Here is a 25,624-nt window from a genome sequence, read left to right on the forward strand (position 1 = left end):
TCCTTCCCTGGGTGTTTTGTTCCCAATTCTAAGAAGGTGCACAGTGTCCACACTTTGGTCTTCATTCTTCTTGAGTTTCATGTGTTTAGCAAATTGTATGTTCTTTTAACAGAACAATCATAGTAGACTTTCAAGTAGGCCCGTGCCCTCTCTAGCCTCAGGTTCTTGGCCACTTTGGCAATGTCAGGTATTAATCCCAGCTCATGAATTCAGCCTAAATCTAGTCAAGGAATGGTTGGATACTCTCAACATTTCTGCCACTATTTCAGCTGTATATCTTGCAGGCATGTCACTGTTACAAGTCACAGGGTTTATAGCTGGGCAATATTGATGTTACCTTCCTCCTCTGGTAACATGCAGAGTAGAGGTGAAATAAAATACTATTTATTAATTAACATCTCAATCACAGCTTTCTCTCCCTTATCTCCTTCCAGTCCCCGCTTTCACCTCCCCTTTGCCCCATTCTCCCCCTCCTCCCTTTCTCCTCAGAAAAGGGGAGGCCTCCCATGGATGTTAGCCTACCTACATTAGCATATCAAGTTGTCTTAAGCTTAGGTGCATCTTCCCCTATTGAGGCTAGAGGGGAATCCCAGTTAGGGGAAAGAGTCCAAAGGCAGGAACAGAGTCAAAGACAGCTCCTGGTTCTGCTGTTAGGAGTCCCACCTGAAGCCCAAGCTGCACATCTGTTACACATGCACAGAGGATCTAGGTCAGTCCTGTGCATGCTCTCTGGTTGTTGTTGCAAGCTCTGTGGGCCCCTATGGATCTAGGTTAGTTGATTCTGTGTTTTTTCTTGTGGTGTTCCTGATCTCTCTGGCTTCTCTCTGACCACCCCACCCCTTCTCTCTTCTAAGAATTGAACTTAGAATTCAGTTCCCAATGCTTGTTTGCCTGTACTAACCAAGCCACCTCTAGAACCCATTGCTATCTCCCTGCCTCTTTAAGCTCCTTTCTATTAAATTTTTCCCTGTATGATCTACCAGGGACTAAGAAGATTCTTCTGCAAAGTAGGCCAAGAGGTAGCTGTCACTGCTGAAGAAAATGCATCTATTGAAGAAATGGAAAAAGCATGTTCTGCACCTTATCAGACTTGGAATTATGGCACGGATATAAATGCTTACTGGCATGGTCAAGGCCTTTGCTCAGTTCCTGGGAATATATTATGGGGAGTGCACAGCTAAGGCCTTACCAATATTATTTATCACACTTCAATAGGGTGATCTTTTTACAGCTTGGATGCGACCATGACATTCCTCTGCTCTACAGTACTTTCAAAATGCTGTCTAAATCCCTCTCAACTTGCAAAGTGCAAGGCATCCATCCTTTGTTACATTTATCTGTCTCCCTGTCTTCAACCCCATGAAGTCTCTTCTAATCTTTAAGGGCCATCTTCCCTCCTACCAATGGATGTCATCTACTGACCCACTCACCTGGATGGGAACCTTCCTCACTTTGCTGATCCAACTGTCCTAGTCTTAGTATTCTGACTAAACTTTTCCAGGCCAAATGACCTCCATGAAACTTCAGACTGTCAGTTTAATCACTGCCCCTACTGGCATGTTCTGCTCCTCTCCAAGGCAAAATTGAGGTGTATGTTCCTTCTGTTTAGAGACAGTTGTCACTAATGGCTCTGTTACCACTGAGCTGCATGCCTATCTGCCTTTGGATGATCAGTCCTCTACCTTCTTTCTTTTTTGTTCTATGCTGGCACATAATCCATGAGATGTGAGCAAAAGTCTCTTTATCATGCAGATCTGAGGAGCCAACAGAAAAGACAGGAAAGCATCTACAGGCTGTCCTAAATTATTTGAAGTAAACAAGAAGGTAAGTGACTCTCAGGGGAATTCCTGTCATCATCCCCTGATCCTAGTTTGGTCCTGTAGGTAGTTTTCTAATGAATAGAAGGAAGAAGTAAAAACCCTAAGAAAGTAGTGGAGTGCTAGATGTACTAAGAGTCCAACATCAGGAAGATCATGCAATAATGAAGTACATGGAGGAAAATGATGGTGAAGGATGAAACCATCAAGGCCCATGTAGATATTATCTTCTTTAGCACATGTGTAAGGGAGCAATATTATGTATTGAGTAAAATCAGCATATACATGTAGAGGTCTATATGTGTATACACACACAAACATATGTCAACTAAAGCAAAAAAGATTCCTCAGTAGCTTTTTAACCCATCCAAATTGTGAAATATTATTTAACCATTAAAAAATGAACTTGTACTATTGAAGTGGCTCATCTTGCTAAGGAGATTGTCCCCCAGCCTGTAGGCCTGAGTTTGCTCCCCGGGGGGAGGGGGCACATAGTGAAATATGAACCAACTGCACAAGATGTCTTCCTATCAGTTTTACAGTACCATATTGTCATCTCTGGAAACATACCTTATATTGACCAAATAGGTAGTATTTACAGTATATGTGTATATATGCATGAAATAATTAGTAAAAGAGCAAGGGGATGTATAGGGTAGTGTTTAGAGGAATGAATGGAAGGGACAAATGTTGTAATTGTATTATAATATCAAGAAGAAAAACAGAAATAAAAAAGTTGTCCCCTAAGCTCCATACATACAATGTAGTATCTGTATGTGTGCACATATACCCAAAGCATAAATAAACATATGCATACCCAATAAATAAATGAATGTAACCTTTCAAATGATAACAAATTAATGCATGGATACTAGTATAGAATAATGCTAAGAACTGTATGCAAAATGAATGTCAAAATTTGTATAATTAAAAACAATACAAATGATTTCTCTTTAAGTGCATATAGATAAGGGGAACTAAAGAAGTATGCATCTTCATTCTAATATATACAGCAAGCAGGCTGAAACATAGCCACTCCTCACTCTTCTAAGTTCCTGGACTCAAGGTTAACAAGGTAGACTCTTGTTTGTATTTGGATTTTAATAACTCACACAAAGTTATAGTAGAGTAATAAAGAAAAATATTACAGTAACCCTGGGAAGATCTTAGAAAAATTAGCCAAACAAGTGACAGTCTATGCAGGACTTCTTAGCTTGCAGGAGTTGTACAGCAATGGGTAGAACATTGTCTGAGCTATGTAGTGGTTGAGGTATTGTGGTAGAGGCAGGGAGACTGCTGATCGCCATACAGTGCATAAATGAACACCCACAATAAAGACACAACTAGTCCCCAGTGCAGACAGTGCCAACACAGAGAACATCTGCTCCTCCATGGTATGAGGATGCCCTGTGCTAAGATGAGGAGTGCAATAGAGTTCCCAATAAACCTGCCATAATTGTGACTCCACAACTTCTAGGTCACTCATAAGCCCTTCTCAGAGGTCATTCTGCAACCTGGGTAGGTGACAGTTTAACACTGTATTGGCTGCCTTTCCTGTGGAAGAAATACAATCCACCCTGAGGAGAGGCAGAAGTAGGAGGCATTCTGTCATATCTCATCTTCAGTTCACAATCAGAAAATGAACTTCAGGAAATGGGACTGGACTATAAAATCTCAAGTCCAGCTCCAGTGCCTCACTTTCTCTAGCAAGGCTTCTTCTTCTAGGGTTCCCATGATCTTCCACATCTGTACAACAATGTGGAAGTTTAATAAAATAAAAATACAGAACTTATAGGGAACAGTTCACACTCAAACCATGACAAGCCCTCTGGTTGAACCTGTCAGGAAGTATCTTATGCAAACATGAAGACTTTATTGAGCTGTAGGGTCTAAAGACTGTAGGACACACAATCTATTTCTTCTTGATTTACCACCTAAGCCTTCCACAGGTCCCCCCATATTTTGTTCTCCAAACAAATTTATCTAGAATTCATTCAACTGTAGTGGTGGAAGGGTCCAGCATACCATTCTCATTAATGTGCATCTTATTTGTACATAGTCTCCTAGTCATCATTAGCATATGCAAAAGCGGAGGGTGAGCGAGCCGTCCATGCAAATTCATCTTACTGGAACCTTACCTCAGCTTGATCAAATGTTAATGATTTGTCTAAGCTCAGAAAGTTCCTCTCCTTTGTCTGAGTTGCTTCTCCAAGTGTGTGGCTAAGATGACAAATGATCTCTAGATTTTACTGTTAACATATTCTAGTTCTGTTATCCAAGCGTACACTAAAAGTACTCTGATATACATTCAACATTTAGGCACTAATGATACCTACAAATACCCTCCAATAAAATGAGCATCACACAGAACTGAAATAGCCTAATACATGGGCTTTTTTCTGATTAACCTATCTATACTTGGGTGACTTTGATGTATTTCTTTGAGAATATAAATATAAATATAAATTTCTTTGAAAAAAAAATATATATATATATTCCTATGAGTTAGTTTTCTCCTTCTATCATGCAGGGAATGGGGCTCCAATTAGGCACTTGGGCTTAACAGCATATGTCTTTACCTGCTCAGTCACTTGCTGGCCCTGTAAGTATTTTCTTTAATATAAACTATTAAAGAGTATTTCTTTAATACAAAGATGATCATTTTAATCCAAGGATGATAATCAATTCATGATTACTACCCTTATTATCTTTGTTGTCTCTGGAATTTGAGAGGAACAGTTATTTGGTTGCTACCTAGTCTACATCTCTGAGAAGAATGGTCAGCAAAAGAGAGAAGACAACAAGGCCACAACTGTCTATTCCGAGGCTATATTCTTTATGCAGCAAACAGAACAAAGACTACTGAAGTTTCACTTTCAAAACCAAACCCAACGTTCCCTCCAAGGAGGCAACATAAAATTGCTGTCATAAAACTGGAAGAAGGTTGCTAGTGGGAATTTACTGAATGGTATCACTAATTAAATAAGACGCTTTGGAATTAATTGACAGCCTACACTTAAGAATATAATTGCATATTAATCAACCATTTGTAGACAAAAGTTCAATGCTATTTATTATGTGAGGATGAAACTTTCTTCCCCAATTTTCAAAGCTAGAGATTCAACTTCATTCCTTAATTCATCTCCAGAAATGACTCTACTGTATTTGTGTTTGAGATGCCCCAGTGAATAAATAAGCAGGAGATTCTGAGGGGAATGATGCCTGGGGATTTATCATGAAAAGAGCAATTGCAGACATATGTCATATGTCATTACTGGAGAGTTGGCGACAGTGCCATTCATTATGTGATTTCAGAGGGTTCTAAATTAGGGGGATAGATTGTTGGAAGTGGATGATTTCCCCAGATTGCTCCTTAATCGTGGCTAAGGGGTCAGTGTTGCTCACATTTGCAATGAAAATAGGGCCAACCCCCAGCAGCAATTGATGAAAATGAAATGTAAAGTCCACTGGGTATCAACCTGCAATGCTGCCTAATTGTACTCTTGTTGCTTGGTATAAGTGTCCCAGGGTCTCAAAGGTTGTGGTGGTCCGAGCGAAGGCAAAGGCAGGAAAGAGAAAGCTCCTTGGTCCTTCATCTCTGGGCTTCTTCCAATCTCCTGGCTGCAGTGGGCACACACAGAAGTAATTAGTTTGCCAACAGAAAGAAAGAAAAAAGAAAAAAGAAATTTCTCCACAAGCCCTTTCTCATTGCTGGGAACTCAGTGACTTCATTCCTTGTGGAATAGCCTTGATCTATTCTGAGTGGCCTCAATTCCCCTCTGAATGAGAAGCCTGTTGCTATGTTCATTTATATAGTCATTACAGAGTCCTTTTTCCTACTAGGTGCTGATACTCAAATTATGAGCAAGCCAGCATCTCAGTGATCCTGGGAGCCAGAAGAGAGCCATGCCTGTATATGACTCAGTTCTGCTCACATTCTCTACCAGGGCTAACATACTGTGTGTGGTGTGTCTGTAAATGTGTGTCTCTGTGTGTACATATATATGGAGGCCAGAATTCAACCTTGAATATCATTTTCATGTGTCATGGTCCTTTTCATTAGAGAAAATGTCTCTCATTATCTTGAGAATCATCTATTAAGCTAGGCTGCTATCCAGCAATCTAAGGAATTTACCTGTCATCTCAACCTCACCAGGGCTGCAATCAACATGCCCAGCTGTTTAATATGGCAAGAGCTTTACTGATATTTTAGCACTGACACCTTGACTTTAGTTCACACTCAGTAATTATTTGTTGCTGGAAGGCAAGGAAAAAGAAGGGAGACTATAAAGGGGAGAAGACTTGATGGTTAAAGAAAAACCTATAGAACTGACACTGAACATAATGAGTGTGTAGGAAGTATGTGGGAGGAGGCAATAAGGGGTGATTCAGATAAGAGGTAAGCACAGGTGGGGGAGGCAAAATTGATGAACTGAATGCAGCGACAGGTAAGTATTTCTGGCTTCTTGGAAAGGGGGACAGCAATACAAGAAGAAGCTGGAAGATAGCCAGAGTTTTGCAATCCCCATGATTTTGCAAGCCACTGGAAGAATTCAGAGAGGTAGAACCTAGCAAGGCCTTTGGTAGGATGCTTGTGTTCTTATGAGTTGCTTCTATGGAAGGAAGGAGAAGAGGATAGCCACAGCATTGCCTGCATAGATAGAACTCTCAGGACCACTGAGAAGTGAGTATATTTATGGATAGAGAACAGTAGACAATTGGTTTATGAATTAGATATGGTCTCAGGTAACCCAGGCAAGCTTTGAAATTCCTGTGTCTCAGAGCAAGACTTTGAACTTCAGAACCTCCTGCCTTTACCTCAGGAGTTCTGGGATTACAGGTATGGAATGTCATGTTCAATTTAATGCAGTGCTGAGGATGGAACGCAGAGCTATGGGCTGGGTAGACCAGTACTCTATTATCAAAGCCATGTGTGCATCTATATTGCATCTCTCTCTCCCCATCCCTCCTCTCTCTCTCTCTCTCTCTCTCTCTCTCTCTCTCTCTCTCTCNCTCTCTCTCTCTCTCTCTCTCTCTCTCTCTCTCTCTCTCTCTCTCTCTCTCACACACACACACACACACACACACACACACACACACACATCTATCTAGTATCTATTTTTCTAGCTGATGTTTTTCATAAGAACCCCTGCTGAACAAGGGGAATTTTTAAGGCAGGGGTAATAAATAGTATGTTGTCCCTCCTTATTAGTTCCTGACATTCTTGTGCAAAGTGAAGATTCTTCCCCAGTGTGACAGTTCTAGGGAAAGTCATCTGTACAGGATGCTGGTCACCTTGACTCTCAGATTCACACTTTCAGTGTCCTTGCTGAGTTTGTGTATCTGAGAACCAGAATTCCCTTTTAAAAATTAACTCAAGACTCAGGTAATCATAAGAAGATATCTCCACTATGGAACAAGCATAAGAAGATATCTCCACTATGGAACAAGCCCCATCAAAATAGTCAGTTACAGGATTCTCATCTTGAACTTTTCCAAGTTTCAAAGCTCAAAAATAGTATGGCTGTATGAATGCAAAAGACTCATTAATACCATCTCCTACATAATCAGAATAGGAAACAAGGTTGTTTTTACTTTAATCAGAACTGGCCAAGCTTCAGTGCCAGGAAGACTTTTAGATCTGATGTTAAGCTGTGTAGCTGATTATATGTGGTGTGAAGTGTGGACAGTTCTGCTCTTATCTGTGCTCACACGTGAGATGTATTCACACACAAGAACTGGATGCATAGGCAAGTCTGTCCTACAGTGTGATGCAATCTCCAGGCTCCTGCCATCTCTACACTGACGGTGCAGAGGATGGGAGAATCTTGGGATTTAGGTCTGGTGGGATGCAGGGAAGCTCATCTACTTCTACCCTGTTGCCAGACAGCAATCACCCAATTCCTCCTAAAACCCAAAGGAGATAGAAAAACAAACGATCTGAAAGTAAATCTGGTGTCTTTTGTCATGTTGCCATTGTGACTCTGGTGAGGGAGAATCTCAAAGGAGTTTTAATTTGCATTTCTCTGGAGGGACAGTATGTTGTACACTTTAAAAGTATTTATCAGATGCTTGCATTTCATCTTTTACGAACTACCTGCTTATTTCATGGACCCATCTATGGACTGGCAAATACTTTGCTTAATTTTGTGCCTTGAAAAATAGGGTCATCTTTTAAGACTTGGCTTCAGTCACCTCTCCCTGGTAACTTATCCAAATGCAGGTTCACTGGTGCCAAGTGAAGAGGGTCATAATCCATCTATACAGCCATTGTCCATCCTTCTAATATGGCTATCTACTTGAGAGTGAAGGATGGAGGATAACGATGGAGAAAGGGGTTAATTTGACTTACATATCCAGATTACAATCCATCATAATAGGGCAGTAACAACAGCAAGAGCTTAAGGAAGCTTGTCACATTGCACATCAAAGAAATGCAGATCATTGAATGTCTGCTCAGATCAGTTTGTCCTTTTGATACAGAATAGGATGTCAACACAGAGTTGAGATCACAGTCTACACAGGGCAAATTAGAGACCCAAGAAAGAAATAGTTCACATAGAACAACAAAGAATGGCCAAGCTGGGACAAGCTACCAGAGAGATACTGCTAAAGCCGAGTCTTAAAGGATGACTCTATGTTTCCAGGCACCATATTCCTGTTTTAAGTCACCATTATCTGTCCATCCTACAGCTAGCTCACCCAGAAGGCAGACTTGAAATGATGCTGGCTGGAAGTGAATGCAAGCCACCTCTGCCAAGGACCAAATCACATTCCCCAAACAAGCCAAGCATTTTGTTACAGCAACAGAAAAAGTAACCAAGACTGTCTTCCACTGTTGGATCTAGAGCTCACTGATTAGGCTAGGCTGACTGGGCATCTAGTCCCAGGGATCCTTTTGCTTAGTCTTCCACAGCATATGCCTAACATTTTTATGTAGGTTCTGTGAGAATTAGAATTAGGTGGTCATGTTTGCACAGAAAGCACTTTACCAACAGCACTTTATCTCCACACCCACAGATTCATGCTGTGGGTATTTACTGCTCTAGGAAACGAACATTAGATGGGGAGCATGAAGAATACAGAAGTCTCCATCATGAACCTCCTGTGAAGTAAAGAGCCATAATAAGGGAATTAGACTGTGGCTTGAATGGATGTGACCCTCTTCACTTGTCAGAGATGAGCCTTCATTGTAGAGTAAACTCAGTGACACATACTGGTCAAGGAAGCTTTTAGACCAAATTTCTTTACTTTTAAAGACTTCTTCAGAGAGTTTGTTTTCCTAGGTTTAAATTGCTGTCAACTCAGATTAGGTGGTACTTGGTGATGTGTGATCTATAATCTTAGGCTTTTCCTTCATATTTATATCATCTCTATTAGCCTCTGTCCTCCCTGTTTCCTCATTCACTAAGTCACCATTTTTCTATAAAGATCCCCTCCTACTTTCATGCTACCTTCTCTGCTGACTAAGCATGTTTAGCTAGAGCTCTCTGTGTGTGTGTGTGTGTGTGTGTGTGTGTGTGTGTGTGTGTTGCTTACTAGAGAATGGGCAACTTTTAATGGCTTTGTCAGGGAAGAAAATGATTTCTTCCTCCCAGGGAGGACAAGTGGATGTCATAAGCTCTGCCACTCTCCATGAGGAAATAATGAGAGACTCTGCTTAGGCTAGAGTCAACTGAAAGGAGGGAGTCTCAATTAAGAAAATGCTGTCATGCTGTAGGGAATTTTCTTAATTAGTCATTTGCAAGAGAGGACTCCTTGTAGGTGGTGCTATCCCTGGGCTGGTAGTCCTAGATTCCATAAGAAATCCGGCTGAGCAAGGCAGTAAGCAGCACTCCTCCATGGCCTCTACATTAGCTCCTGCTTCCAGATTCCTACCATGTTTGTGTTTTTGTCCTGACTTCCCTCAGTGATGAACTATTACCTGAAAGTTTAACAAAAGAGAGATAAACATTTTCTTCCCTGAGTTGCTTTGGTCGTGGCTTTTCACCACATCAGTAGAATCCTAAGACAGGCTCCATCTTGTGCAGGCAACCCCAACTGCAGTGAATTTGTGAGTACAATTGCTGTGATATGTCTAGAAGACATTGGTTTTCAGCACACTTCCATGTCCATCAGTTCTGCATTGTCTGCCCCTCTTCCACCATGTTCCCTGAAGCCACTGTCAGTGTCAGTATGTGAGGGTGTGTTTCCCATTTATACAAATGGGTGGCAGAGCATGTCTATAAAGGTGCTCAAGACAAAGGCCACTTCTCTTTTCTACCTGTGATATCTAAGCTGAATCTTCAGGGACAGGAAAGCCCTTTGAGACTCGTGAGCTTCCCATTGTGAAGAAGCTCCTGCATAGAACTAAGCAACCATCCAGGTTCCCAGCGGCCTTTTGAGTGACCATGAATGACAGAAGACCATGCATGGACACTGGTCATGTCTACCATTGGGCTTTCTGGGCCTCTCTGGCCTCCATGATGACTGCAAAGAATAATCAGTGTTCTGGTTTTATTCTGTGGCTGTGACAAACACCACGATTTAAATGCATCTTACTGAAGGAAAGACTTACTTAAACTTATGGATGGTTGTTTACCATTGCAGGGAGTCAGGACAAGAATACAAGTAGGAACTCAGGGATGGGTCTGTGTGCTACTTTGTTCAGGATTATGTCCAATCTTGGCACTCCATTACAATGAAAGAACAGCAGTTACTTGCTTGTTGGTGGGGGGGGGGGATGTGAGCCAGTTTATACTAAGCTAGCTTTCTTATAGGGTTCAGGAGGACCCGCCTAGAAAGAGCTGAATCTTCAGGGACAGGAAAGCCCTTTGAGACTCTTATCTCAAAGACAATCATCCACAATGTGCTTGGCCTTCCTATTAATTCACAATCAACAGAATTCCCCCCCCCCCNCTTGCTTCCAAGCCCTTTAGATATAGACCACTCTTCACCTGAGTCCTCAGATGACTACGGGCTGTGTCATGTTGACAATTAAACTGGGACAGTTACTCAGACAGCAACCTGATTCCTAAACCTGCACACTATTTTAGTTCAGTGAATATTGGTTATTTTTAAATTTTCATCAATACCTAAACTCATGGGCACAATCAGCCCTGATATCACGAGTTAGATTGGCAATGGGAACAACTCCTCTTCTCTGAATCCTTGAACACCATCAGTTAGAACGCACGGATACCTATACAGTTCATTTGTACATCTTGTCTTTTTAAGAAAACAAGGTATGTGCATATCCATCATTCCAGCATCTTTGTCCCAGCCTGGAAATGATTGCTGCCTTTGCCATCATTGACACCATTGGCAGTCTCTCCCCAGAAAGGCTGAGGCTGCATTCTTGGCAGCACAGTGCTGCCGAGACATCGACAGACTCAATAAATGCCCTGAAATTTAACATGCGTCTGCTGTCTGCTGAGCTGCTCTGGGCACAAATGGGTTTCTTTTATTATGGACAGAAAGGCCAAGTGAAATTTTAATCAGACAGACAAGGAAGGTATCTGAGAACACCGAAATGCCAGCCCTGCTGCTATTTCCACAATATTGAACTTGTCTTCTGGGGGCCTTTGTGGCGATTTCAATTAGCTGTGAGACAAATTGCCTATGTTTTCACAAATTCTCCCCTTTTTAATTAAGCTACCGTTCATCGGGATGTTAGAAGGCACATGATTCTTCCTGTAATACACTGAGTGCTGAGGAAGAAATTAAACAGTTGAAACATTTAGATGTAGAAAGTACACTGTTATTCCAATCCCCATGCACAAGGCCAGGCTATGGTAGTTTTCATACTCAGCCCTTTGAGCCTCATTTTTCCCTGCTTCCTCAGCCTGTTGGTTTCATGGACATCATACACTATAACGGTGAGGTTGGTGCCTTCATGGTAATCTTTCTTTGACTCTTAGAATGGTGTGAATTTTTATATAATCAGAATTATGTTGGATAGTGGGTGGTGTACTAAAACAAAAACCATGAGCCAACAAACAAGCTTTAAGATGAAAATATTTATCAGCATTATTAAAATGACCTGTTTGATCTTTGGCAAGTTTATTTTTCTTGAAAATAATGAAGCACCTGTTTGTATGTTAAGATGCCTGAAAGCATTAAAAATTCTTTGAAATGTTGGAGTAAAGGTAGGTCTATCCTTACTGAAGTTAAAATTATGTCAAATTATGTTTAATATTGGGCCCATTGAGAGCTATTCCTAGCATGTGAGGGTATACAGTGCATCTCTGACTGCCATTCATTTCCCTCTCCCTCTATTTACTTATATATCCATGTATCTGCCCACCCCTCCATCCATATACCCATCTACTGAACCACCTATTTATCCACCCATCTACCTACTCATTATCACCCATTAATTGGTCGCTCTATTTATGGGATTTTACATTCATTCTTCCATCCCTTCCTTAAATTCAAAGTGTAATTAAAATCTTCCTTAAGATATAATCAAATACTAATGACTACCCAAGAAAAACTTACATCTTCCACTAAATTTTAATGTTGTAATTCTATCCATCTAGGTAACACCATTGGGAGATAAGGTCCCAACAGAGTGAAACCCCCAAAACCATGACCAGTGTCCTTCACTAGGTAACTCAATAAACCCTTTAATCTTTTTATCAACTCAAGTAAAGTTAGAAGCAACTATGGAAAACTGAATTGACAGCTTGAACTTGATTTTTCTATTCCACGGGTGTAAGAATTCCTCTTCTTTTAACAAGCTTACCCTGGGTATGGTATTTTGCTAGAGTATCCTAAAGAAATGGTGGAGTGAAGAATACAGAAGTCTTCATCATGAACCTCCTGTGCTCTTCTGGTGAGAATTCCTGGTGAGATTTGAGCTGGAGACGTGATTTTGTTTACATACTTGGGGATTAAGTCTGCAAACATGTATTTCCTTGAAAAGTATCAGACAAAGCTGTGCCTGACATATCTGAGTTTGTGTGGGAAGAGCCAAAAGGCAAAGTCAACGGGATCTCATTGACTTCCTGCTTTATATATTTTTAAAGAACTTTTGTTTGCTTGGAGGTGAAGCTCCCATGGATTCTGAGTGGAATCGTGGAGTCAGTAATTCTGAAGTTTCCGGTGCATTTCTGAACCATCTAGCCTCTGGCTAATGAAACCAGTCTTATTCACGGGCTTCCTTTCCTGCCAGCTGTCCACCCACAGTTTCAGGGCTAATTTTACTCTCCAAATTCACACTGATGCATTTGCTCCCTGCTGATTCCTGACTAGTCAGGAACACCCTGATCCCTCAGAGGATACAGTAGAGGGAACATCAGGACACATGTGTTCTCCAGGAAGAGGAAGACATGATACCTTCACCCACCTGGCAGTAGCAACTACAGTGTTGCTCTCCAAGTTGAGCCTTACCACCTTCCTTTGAATGGCAGTTGAGGGGAATTTGCTATGAAATGATTTTTTTTTTGTTTGAACATGAGAAGAATGGCTGTTTGAACTATCTCAACTAGGTTAAGGCATGGTACTGTGGGTACCTGAAGTGTGTGTGTGTGTGTGTGTGTGTGTGTGTGTGTGTGTGTGTTCATGTGTGTGTATCATGAGGAACTGGACTCTAGGGGCTGGGAAAGAAGGAGAAAGCAATCATCTTATGAAGCTATGCTGGTAGAAAGAGGGAGAGCAAGAAAGGGGGAGGTACCTCAGTGGGCAGGGATGGAAATGTTCAAAGAGATAATAGTACAACACATGTGAGCATGAGTTCACAATGTGACTAGAACAGGCTTGTGATTTGTAGAAAGGGAATGAGAAATTTGGTGATGTTTTCTCAAAGGCAAGTAGAACCCTCTTAGGGCAGTAGGTGTCTTGATTTCAGACTATAATGAAGACTTGCCACATTGGTTCCTAAAACATGTAGAGTATATCAATTTTGACTTCCTCTCTTTCTTTCATACAAACAAAAAAAAACTCCCTGCAAGTATCATTCAGGGTTCTTTTGAGGAATAGAACTTATATAATAATGTGTATGTTTAATGTTAAATATATATATGACTGGTATCATATACATATACATCAAATGGAGATTTATTAAATAGGCTTATATAGTATATCTGTGGACTCCAACAATGGCTGTCTTCACACAGGAAATGCAGACAGCCCAGTAGCCGTTCAATCCTCCATGCTGGGTGCCTAAGCAGATCCAAACTGGCCAAAGACTTAGAAGATTCCTGGAGATCTGTTAGTCTCCAGCCCAGGGTGAAAGGCCCAAGAAATGGTTCTGATGTCAGTAAAGAATATATCAGCAGCAGCACCACCACCACCACCATCATCATCATCATCACCATCATTGCCATCACCAGCAGCGGCAGCAGGAGGAGGAGAAGAGGAGGAGGAGAAGGAAGAGGAAAGAGGCACTCACCAGCACAGAGTGAAAACAAGTGTACAAGTAGAATTGCTTTTCCTCTAAACTTCTTATATCTGAGCCATTTCTTAATGGTGCTGCCCAATATGGGGAAGTATATTTCCAATTCAGTTAATAATTCCTGGAAATGCCCTCACAGACCCACCCAGAAGCCATCACAGTGACAATCAACACTAACCATGACAGGGCAGCAGAGATGGCTGATTCTGTACTTATCCAGAGTTTGAATCCTTAACACTAGCTTAAAGTCTCAGACATGGCTGAGTGTGCCTGGGATTGCGGTCAAGTTCATCAGATCCCCAGAGCTTGCTGTATGTTCACTTAGACTAGAGAAGCTGCATCAAGGTAGGAAGGCAAACCTTGATCCTGAAAATGCCTGACATCCTGCTCTGACCATGCTCAGCATGGTTACACACAAGTCACACACTTCCACATTCATGTGTCTAGGGCATGTCGATTCGATCATTCACATATACTGCACACACCATACCACAGATAGCACACATCAACCAACACACAGAGACACAACACACACAAAAATGTTTTCGTAAGAATAAAGATTAGACATCAAACTGAGAGTGAAGTGCCTGGATTCTATGCGTATTATCAAATTCACTGATCAGCCCAAGCAAAGTAAGTGCCTTGCTACGCAAAAATTCATGTTGCATTGAAGAATGAAGTGAAAGAATGGCCTGTGGTTCTGATTCGTATCTTGACCATCAATTAGGCAAATAGATCCTGTGCTCCTTCATTCCATGTTGATTAGCAGGTGTGCAAACTGCACTCATTCATCAACAAAGGGTGGTCCTACCAAAGCAAGGTGCACTGTCTTAACCCAGGCCTTTTCTCATTGGTAGCTGGATATGCCTTGTATTCTATCAGAAGTGTTCAGGGTCATAATCAGGGGGAGAAACATTATGATGAGCGGAAAAGTAAATACACACCAATACGGAAGAAACAAAGTCGCTCTTCTGAGAGCCACCGTGAGGGAAGTGGAAGCTATTGTGAGGAAATTCTGAAATACCACTGGCCTATGAATACCTATGAATCATAGATTGGGTATGCAAGGTTTAGCATCTGCAGATGTCAAATGACCAATAAACTTCATAAATGGTAATGCTCACTGGGACCTCAGAGAGCAAGGTGTACATTATGGCATGAGCTGCTAACACAATTAGGTCATCTGTCTTTGGGAGGAGTTGGCCACTTTATTTATTTATTTATTTATTTATTTATTTATTTATTTATTTGTAAGAAGCTGCTTTAATATGCTTGTGTAAACCCAGAACAGAACCCAGTTCTACAAAAGCCTGGAAGAAATTACACAAGGAGCAGCTGCCTTTAAAATTAACTCAGGCAAAGAGGAGTGATGGCCAGCATTTCTGAGAGCAACAGTGTTCTCAAGTCTATGAAGCAAAGAAATTTCCTGTTAGAGTTCACTTATTCACTCAAGTGTGTATGTGTACATATATACATATATATATGTATATATATATATATATATATATATATATATATATGTGTGTGTGTGTGTGTGTGTNATATATATATATATATATATATGTGTGTGTGTGTGTGTGTGTGTGTGTATGTGTGTGTGTGTATGTGCATATGTGTGGGTAAAAACATATGTATGTATGTATGTATGTATGTATTATGTGCACATACAAGCACATGCCTGTGTATGTACACATATGTACATGTGTGTGTATAAACACATGCCTGTGCATGACTATGGAGGCAAAACTTCAAGTATTATTCCTGAGGAGTTGTCCACCTCTTTTTATTTTGACTAAGGTAAGGTTTATCTGTGTAGCCCTGGCTGACCTGGAACTTACTCTGTAGAAAAGGCTGACCTCTAGCTCAAAGATCTTCCTGCCTCTGCTTCCTAAGTGCTGGGATTAAAGGCTGTGGCACCATGCCCTGCTGACCATCTTATTTTTTTTTATGAGACAGTCCCTCTCACTGGGACCTGGGCCATGCTAATGAGCCTAGACAAGCTGGTCAGTGAGGCCCAGTGGTCCTCATGTCTCTTTCCCCTGCCATCCCAGGGCTGAGAACTTAAGTGTGTATCACCATGCCCAGGGTTTGCATGGATGCTGAAGATGAACGCTTCTCCCCATGCTGGTGGCAGACACTTTGATGTTTCTGAGTTAGCTCCCAGGCACAAGTCTTTTGTTGGCTGATTGGTTGTTTGGTATTAACATTTTCATTGGGAGAAAAAAAATGAGTTCTCCAACCATGAAGCTGCAGATAGGTTGACTTTCTACCTCCTATCAGACATGATGAGTTTTTTCCCCAGACCAGGGATCTTTGTCCTTCATCAACCAGCAATCACTCATAGATGGCTCAACCAGACCTATTTCACAGATGTTAAATATGCCTGGTTAAGTGTACTCCTCCAGGGCCACACCATCATTCTCTATGAATTCATCATCCCGATCACTTTATAAAAAACAATCTATGTCTTTTATGCTTCTCTGGCTCTGGTGGCAATGATCACCCAAGTTTGAACAAAGCCAAGATGCTCTCTTTGATGCCACAGATCCAGAAAGATATTACTCATCAAACTGTGCATAAAAGTGGAGTCAGCTCCATGGAAAAGTGTTCTGTTCAGACTAACCTGAGGAAGTAGCTCTCTGGTAATAATGCTTTTGCTCCATCAACTGGTCCATGGTGAAGTGAAGGCTGTGAGCTAGAATCCTATCACTGTGGCCAGTAGTTTACCAGTCAGAACAATTTATATTCTTGTTGACAAAGCCAAGGAGTAGACAAGTGCATCTACTGTCAACAGGTGTGAAGCTGCGTATCTCAAGGGATGAGTACATGGGGTAAAGACTAAGAATTGGCTTGATGTCCCCTTGCCTCTCTCCTTGTTTCAGAAGCTGGTTGCTTCCCAAAAAACAGGGCTGAAACTTATCACACTGAAAATTGCCAATACATATAGCCATGTACAGCCTTTGTTTTAAAACAGTCTTGTCTGCTTTACAATTAACTAAAACTTAATAAGACAATTTTTCTATGGAAAGTGCAGAGGCTGGATTGCATTTCCTAGAGACCAAGAAACAGCTTATCTGAGCCTTCTTGTGGAGCGATGGAGGAGGTGGCTGTCACTAGTGAAGTGTGGGGACCTTAACTGCTCAGAAGAAACCAGCTCACAGTTACAACTCACCAGGTCATGCTAAGCTAAATACAGACTCTGCTGTATTAAATACTATTGGCTAAATATGGATTGATGGGTGGATGGAATAAGTGAGTGGATGGATTTATATGTAGATAAAGAGGTGAATATGTAGGCAGTTAGATGAGTAGAGGTAGGTGGTTATCTGGAGGATAGATGGGTCTAGTTTTGGATGGAAAGTGGGTAGCTTCTATAGATAACTAATTACTGCAATCATGGTGGCTTCTAGCAATAGAAACTGTTCTCTTGTAGTCTATGTAGAATGAGGTCTGTAGTCATTGTCACTGGGCTTAGGTCAAAGTACTGGAAGGGCCTCATATTCCATTCTCTGGGTAGTCACATGATGATAGTCTCTGTCATTGGAGTCTCTTCTGTGTGTATCTCCACATGTTACACAGAGATCTGTGCTTGTCTGTGGAGATACTTAAACAATCAGGGATAGTTTCCCACCTCAAGAAATTCAGTCGCATTTTCCTTATAACATTTCTAGGTTCCAGGGGAACCTATAACAATAACAGTAACAGGGACCTGATATTCTTGTGTGGCTGTTACCCAGCATTCCACAGTAAGTGTGAGAACAGTCTTTAAATAGGGAACAATTCCTTTGCTAGAAAATTAGCTTTTCAGATGGCCTACATGCTGCAAACTAGCTGTCTAGGAGAAGTGCATGCTGGTACATCCCTGTGCAGGTGCAGTACATGCTGGGACCTAGCAGCCCACATACAGTTCATGATGGGAATCAGCTGTCCAGTTGAAGTACAGGCTAGGAACTAGCTATAAAATAGAGGTGCATGCTGGGAGCTAGCTGACCAGGTGAGTTAGATGGTAGGAGCTATCTCTGCAGAAGAGGTGCATGCTGGGAACTAGCTGTGCAGGAGAGGTATATGCCTTGCACTGCTATATAAGTGAATGATAGTAGTACAGTCTTAATATCAGGAAAACGTGTGAAGGTGACCACACCTGCCAATTATCTCATTGGTGCAATTGGTATGACTGGTCTCAACTGACTTCTTAGCAGTCTGTCCAGAGAAAACCTATAATGCTATCCCTGAGACAACCTCATTTATCTCTCAATTTCTATTTCCCAACAGTGTTTGAACTTGGGAAAAATATTTCACTTCTTTTTCTCAGTTTCCTCTTTTGCTAAGAGGGGAAGAATTACCATCATTTAACTTTCAGGCCTCTGAGAACATGAATGCATTGAAGTTCACAGTGACATATATGTGTTAGTTGCAGTTATTGCATTATTGGTACTGATGTTATTACTATGGTGACAATTTGATCAGCAGTGATGATACAGGGATGCCCACCATTGGCATTCCTTAAGAACTGACTGTACCCGACAGGCTTTCCATTCAGATAGGATTAGTTGCTGTTATGCCTCTTGTTGCTTTGAGCCTTGCTCATAGCTTATCTGTTGTTTAAAGGCAGATGCCTAGGGGCCCGTGCAATGGCTCAGGAAGTAAAGGTGCTTTCTGTCATGCCTAACCCAATCTCCCAGATCCTATGTAGAAGAAGAAAAAATTGCTATTACTGGAAGTTGCCTTTTGATCTCCACAAGCTTAATCTCTCCTCCTGCCACCCCCCTCACACACTCACACACACGAACATATCCATGTGCAAAAAATGTAAAAGCATATTTTAAAAGGACTTTAGTGTTGATAGATAGATATTACCTTTAAGTCTGGTGCCTGCAGAGAGCCTCAGCCTGCTTTTAGATATGGTGTTGGTAGATGCTTTGGGGATGTAGGATATGAATTCCTGAAGGGTGTTAGCATTTGGTTTCCTACTCTCTCTATCCTCTATAAACCAGTGATGGAATTAATTTGCATGGCCTGTAGCAAACACTCTCAACCTGTCTGGGGCTCATTTGTGAACCTGTGGCAATTTATCACCCTGGTTCAATTTGTTTAACAGTAGATGGTGCCATTGGCATAATGTGTCTCACTGTGCAAAAGGGAAGCTGTACCCTGACCTCACTTGAAGAAGCCACTATGGGATAATTTCTTTCCAGCCCATGACTGACGTTACAGTGCGGTTACAAATGATCAGTGCGGTAGATGGTTAATGCAGTCTGGGCCAGGATCTCTATGATTTATGCTGATAATTAGCTCTTCCTGGGAAATGGCCTCCATGTCTAGATAACTTTTATTTTTTCCGACAGTCATCTCCATAATGAGCTATTAGTCTACAGGCCAGAAACAAAGGAATGGAGAAGGAAGGAAGGACCTCAGGCTGTGGGGTCCTTATTTTGTCTTGAAATCCTCATTCATTTAAAACCAAATGTGACCATGCTCCCTTTTATACAGGTTCATTGCTCTAACTTGCAAACGCAACTCAAAAGCAGGAAAGCTGGGCTCTTACTTGTCTTAGTAATGGCTTCTGGAGTTTAGATAGAGCATGCATTCTGCCATACTCATCCTCACTGGGCTCCAGCCACACAGAGAGGGATGACAACATTAGCACACTTACTAGTTTGGAAGAGTAAGCAGAGGGAGGGGAGTGATCATCAGCCTGTTTTATGCACAAGTCATCAGAGACGGATGGCAGAGCTAGTATAAGAGAAACAGGCTAATTATTGAAAGACTTATTACAGAATATATGACACAAAAACAAAGTGCTGCGCAGGACATGGCCACACTTCCAGGTCATCAGAAACAGGAGACTGACTTTAGGCACCTCCCCCTCTTGCTTGACAGGTATTACCTGGTTTCCATGGCCTCTGGAAAACCCTGTGCCCTCTAACTCATCTTGCTGCTTCTGGAAGTTACAATTTTTTCTTTGTGTTCTGACTCACCCACAGCAGGAAGGACTACTTGGGTTATTGAGATGAGAAACCTGGGCTGGTGCCTAGGGCTTTTGTTTGGCTTTTGAGCACTGAATTCTCAACAGCATTTCAGAATAGGATTGTTGTGTTGGGACAAAAAAATCACAGTTTCCCCTCCTAGACTGAGCCAGCTCCATCATAGTACATGAGGGAAGATTGTCACATTCCTTCCCAGGATTCGACATCAGGATAAGCATGCATAAAACATGAATGTGACAGGGTAGCAAGTTAAAATTTTCACCCTACATCTAGAAGACCAAGCCAAGGGGGTTAGGTCACCAGCAGGCAGTGACAGAAAGAAGACTAAGGAATTAAAAAAAAAAAATACCCACTCCGAAGAGACACCTGGATGACAGGCAGCTAGATTATTCTCAGCTTGCTCAGAGTCACTTGATTGACAGCCTTGAGAATTTTATCACCTTCTTTTAGAGCAGTGATTCTCAACGTATGGGGTCACATGTTCTATATCCTGCATATCAGATATTTACAATTCATAACAGTATCAAATTACAGTTATGAATGGAAATAATTTTATGGTTGGGGTCACCACAGCATGAGAAACTGTGTTAAAGTCACAGCGTTAGGAAGGCTGAGGGCCACTGCTTTAGAGCTGATTAATCAAGGAACTCCCCCCCCCAACCCTCAGCTTTTCTAGTATCTTCATGTTTTCCTCTCCATCTTTTCCTTCCTTCCTCCTACTTTCCTTTCCACATCCTTCCACCTTCTTATTTCTCTCCTTTCTTCTCTTCACATTGTCCTTCCTCCCCACAAATACCCATCAAAAACAATACCCAGAAATATCTAATGGCTCAAGTCAAGCATCTTAGATTTTCCCACAGTTGTTGACTGTGACATAACTGTAGAGGAGGTTGATTCCCAGTCCATTTTAGATGGCAGTCATCTCTGAATTTGCATAAACTCTTTTTGTTAGCAATTTTGCCTCCTGGGACCAATATTTCAAGTTTGGATTTTGTGGGAGATTTTGAATTTCAAGTTTGGATTTTGTGGGAGATTCTGATCTGACCAAGCAGACAGCAGGGATATTTCAGCCCTTTTTGTTTATCTCCAAGGTAGAAAGGTCATGGCTACCCACCCCCAAAAGGAACAAATTCTCCCCTATGAATTTTCTTCCCATTGTTTAAAGGCAGGGATATTCTAGTCTCACAGGGATGGCTGGAAATGTTATGGACCAGAGGTACAGTGACGAACCTGCTGCCCTCTTGTTCAGAAATAGATTTAAATTCTTGAATTCATCAACATATTGGACACGCTTAGACATCCCAGTGATAAGGGTATATTTCAATCACATAATGACTCGTTTGTCAAATCTCATTGCACTTAGCTCAAAAAAGAATTTGTATTTTAAACATTTTTATTTTCAACTCATTTACAGGCAGACACCCAAATCCTTTTGGATAACATTAATTGGGCCTTGAAATGTTCCTTATAAGAATGAAAGAAAGAGTGGAGCCAGAAAATAAAAGTGTGGTCCTCCTCTGCAGCTGAGATTTGAATAGACCATAGCCTGTCAGTCAGCCTCAGTTATTTTGTAACCTGGTGTCTTCTTTACTTTGCTTGTAGTATGTTCCTTTGTAATACCTTAAGATATCCCTGGAAACTGAGATTACTTTGGTCAAGAGTCCTTTGGCTTGGGGGAATGAAGGCTGGAGAGGGTACTTAGTTTTAAAGGAACATCCTACAAAAGCATGCAGACCTGAGTCAGATGCTCAGCACTCATGTAAAAGCTAAATGGTGGATTGCAAGCAACTGTAACCCCAGTGCTGAGGAGTACAGAGACAAGTGGATCCCATGGATTTGATGGGCAATGTGGGTAGCCAATTGGTGAGGTCCTTGTTCAGTGAGAGCCACTATTTCAAAACATAAGGTCAAGAATATTAAATGAAGACACAATGTTTCTCTCTGCCCCCCCCACAGACTCACACACACACACACACGGGGGGGGGGGGGTACTGCATACACACAAAAACAAATACATACACCAAATATGATTCTTTAAATTTGCAAACATTGTGTGGTTTTAAGAAGAATTTATAGTCCTTGAAGGTAGAGTACTCGGTTCCTGGTGCTGATCTATAAAACATGTTATAACATATTAATAGTATTTCTGATCCCTAAATAGGTGAGAGAATACTAAAAACAGTATCAACACCTTTGCCTGAGACCTATTGTAAAAAATACATAGGTAGTATATAAATCACATTATTTTCATTGAGCCAGGAAACTGAATCCCAGGAAGCAGTGGAGGAAGCATTGCTGTGTGACCACATAAAGAGTTAAGCCATTTTTCTATTTACATGGTTTATTTCACAAGTGTCTGACTCATTGGGCATAGCTAGCACAGTTAAATTACAAAATTACTATTTGGTCTCTTTTTATTGACTACAATTCAAGGCTGCTTCAAGCCTCCCCAATTTAATCCCCCCTAGCTCTTTGGCAAGAATATTACGTTTTATTTTCACTGTTAAACTGTGCGAGATACCCCTAAGGCTACATGAAGACTTGCTCTCTGTGATGGTGGCTAACGGAGTGTATCACTTTTTCATGATTTCCCATTCTCCTGTAAATTGGGAGAGCAGTGGGATGTGAATTTTGTGTTGTCAGCACTTTTCTGCCACAATCTCAGTCCATGTGGTGGCTGTTTTGGTAATTAATTATCTTGTGTTGGCTGCTCGTCATTCCAAGTTACCATTTAGCAACCTGTCAAATACTGAGCTAATTAGCCTATCTAATGGAATCTCATGCATTTATTTTACTTTAGTTTTAAGCATCATGACAATCTGGTTTCTGCTGGAACAGAATGGAGTTAAAGGGAGATAGTGATTCAATCTATTGTTATGGGTTGCTCACCAGAGATGAACATGCAGATACAGTTTATAGCCAATTGAAAGTCTTTATTCTAGCAGGCTAGAGCTACATGTAAGTATTCAAGACCTAAGTGCAACCCAGAGCATTTAGAGCAAAGGGCTTTTAAAGGTATCATGGTATCTTGCTCTGGTATCAACTACAGGTGTGTGTGTGTGTGTGTGTGTGTGTGTGTGTGTGTGTGTGTGTGTTTGAACAAGCAAGCAGTTTAACAGAAGTCAAGATAAGCAGTTAGCTGATTAGCTGGACAAGGAGGTTTGCTCAAGTAGGCAGTTTAACAAAAGCTGAGATAATTTAGCTGGAGCATGTTGATCTCAAGTTCCTAGAATAAAGTTAGGTAATTTTCCATGAGATTATCCATCAAGGAATGTAAATTCTAATTAAACTTGAAATGGCCTCAGCAAGAATATACGATGAAAGAACCTCACAGTGTCTTGTTACAATATGAGAAAAATAAAAGGCTTGTCTTTTCTTTCCTGTTTGTTCTCACCAAGAATGGCTAGAAGAGAATAGAAAGGGGTCTATTTAAGGTAAATAGGAATAGAAGAAGGTGACAGAGTGAAAGGAGAGTGCTATGAGAAGGAAATATAGTCAAAGTCTATGTCATTATCTACTTTATTTAAGATGTCATTGTGAAAATATTGCTTTGTAAGAGAAATATACACCTTTACACCTTTAAAAGGAGGAGCAACTTCCTGATGATGACTGAGTCTCCTCTGGATGAGGAATAGGAATTGGGACCAAAAGAAACTGCACATATGAGAATATTAGTCTCAGCTTTTACTTTAATATGGGCAATGTCTGATGAAGCCACAGTCTTCTTTCTTTTCTGAGTTGAAAAGCTTAGCTAATGCAAAATTGGACACAGGTCATTTACTTTCCATACAAAGAAGTGGATTCTTCTGTTCAACAAACAAAATTCAAACTGGTAGCTACTTCTGAAGCTCAGACATTATGATGGTGTCCCATTATTAGGAGTGTCTACAATTCAAAAGGATAAAGTTTCGGTATTTTTTCCATGCCAATCAAAAACATGTAAAACTACTTCCCTGTAGGGTAATTTGGCCAAGTAGTGCTACTGTTTCTGCAGAGAGGCCAGAGATGAGAATTGAAGAGGAAAATGGATTATGTTCCCTTACAACTCTTAATGCTGCTGGTAGTTTCTTGTAAAAAGCAGCTTGTTTTCCCCATCTAATGAGAGCATGGTATTGATTGTGTATAAAAGTTCACCCTCTTGAGTGTTATAGCTTCACATTACCTGTTGAATTTGTTTGTTGTGTTTTATAATACAGGGCAATTCTCTGCTCCCTTCCTCAAAGATGTGAGAAAATAATTTTTGATCATATATCTCATTTTTCAAGTTTATATTAATGCTAAGATATATTTTATTATTTGTCCATCTACTTATCAGAGAACTCAAAAAAATCAATGGTGATGGAAACTTCTAACAATGTTTTTATTTTTCCTGAGATAGTATCACTGTGTATCTGAGACTGGCTTCCAACTTAAGATTCTCTTGCTCCCTCTTCCCAAGTGCTAATATTACAGCTCTGTGTGCTCCATGCTCAACCTTGCCATTTTGTCCTCTACAGCAGTATATTCTAATGACAGCAGACACATGATTTCTGCATTTTGTGTGTTCTTTATAGAAATCTGAGCTGATCTAAGCTGATCTGAGATATCATTTGTAGGGAGTATCAGAAGACTCTGAAGAACTCTGTGTTGATACTTAAGCTCTTTGGATTTGTCAACTGTGAGCCACTCAGAGTTATAACCATCAAATTCAACAGTTTTAAATGACTAAATATCAGAGAGATGAAAAAACACCTTTGAGGGCTGACTTTGGGCAACAACAGACAAGTTAATATGAAGCTGCTATCGTCTCATAAACGACATCAGCATAGGTATCCTCCCAGCTCCCTTTCCTGTTCTGTACCTTTGATTATTCATAGACTGGTTCTCCTACCAGTTAGAAGGCAGTGGAGAGAAGTGGTATTGATGAGGGCTGATTAAGCAAATTAATGAATTGAGACAGCTGCATAGTAAGTGAGAAGAATTTAAGGAGCGGAATTGGTTTTTGCTCATTGACCGTAAAGCGTAGGCATTTAAACCACAAAGGGATGTTTAGGAACAAGTTATATTGCCAAGGTAAGTGAAGAAAAACTATTTAGAATTGCATAGTTATCATTTTACTCTTTTCCAAAGAATAGTCACATGCTGGCTATCCACTACCTTTCTATCTACCAGATGTTATTCTAACTCCAGTTTCAGACTCAGCAACAGCCCTAGAAATTATTGTTCCAACCCACATGTGTTGGAAGTTGTCTCCAACCCAGGCACTGGCTTAGGCACTTTATGGTGCAGTGAATCCTGAGCAGACTCTCTTTTCATTGAATAGTTTCTATCTTTTTCCAGAGGTGCTAAATATTTGAGACTGGAAGTGCTTGTCATTTCACATTCCTCACATTTTATTTATTTAACTTTATTTTTTTTTTTTAGTTTTGCCTGTGTGTGTGTGTGTGTGTGTGTGTGTGTGTGTG

At 40.9% G+C, this 25,624-nt stretch overlaps 1 protein-coding gene across 13 annotated transcripts in view; it reads left to right on the forward strand.

The window, feature by feature from the left end:
* The window catches only part of Rbfox1 (RNA binding fox-1 homolog 1), a 1,640,850-nt gene that overhangs the window by 868,350 nt on the left and 746,876 nt on the right, over window positions 1–25,624 (forward strand). The window contains exon 4 of one of the 13 annotated variants that reach the window (XM_029470798.1): window positions 1,753–1,824. The exons of the other annotated variants lie outside the window; for them this stretch is intronic. The gene's annotated coding sequence lies outside the window, so the exon portion shown is untranslated. The remainder of the gene's footprint in view (window positions 1–1,752; window positions 1,825–25,624) is intronic. 13 annotated transcript variants of the gene reach the window in all.

Source organism: Mus caroli, chromosome 16, assembly GCF_900094665.2.
Source record: "Mus caroli chromosome 16, CAROLI_EIJ_v1.1, whole genome shotgun sequence".
Classification (NCBI taxonomy): Eukaryota; Metazoa; Chordata; class Mammalia; order Rodentia; family Muridae; genus Mus; species Mus caroli.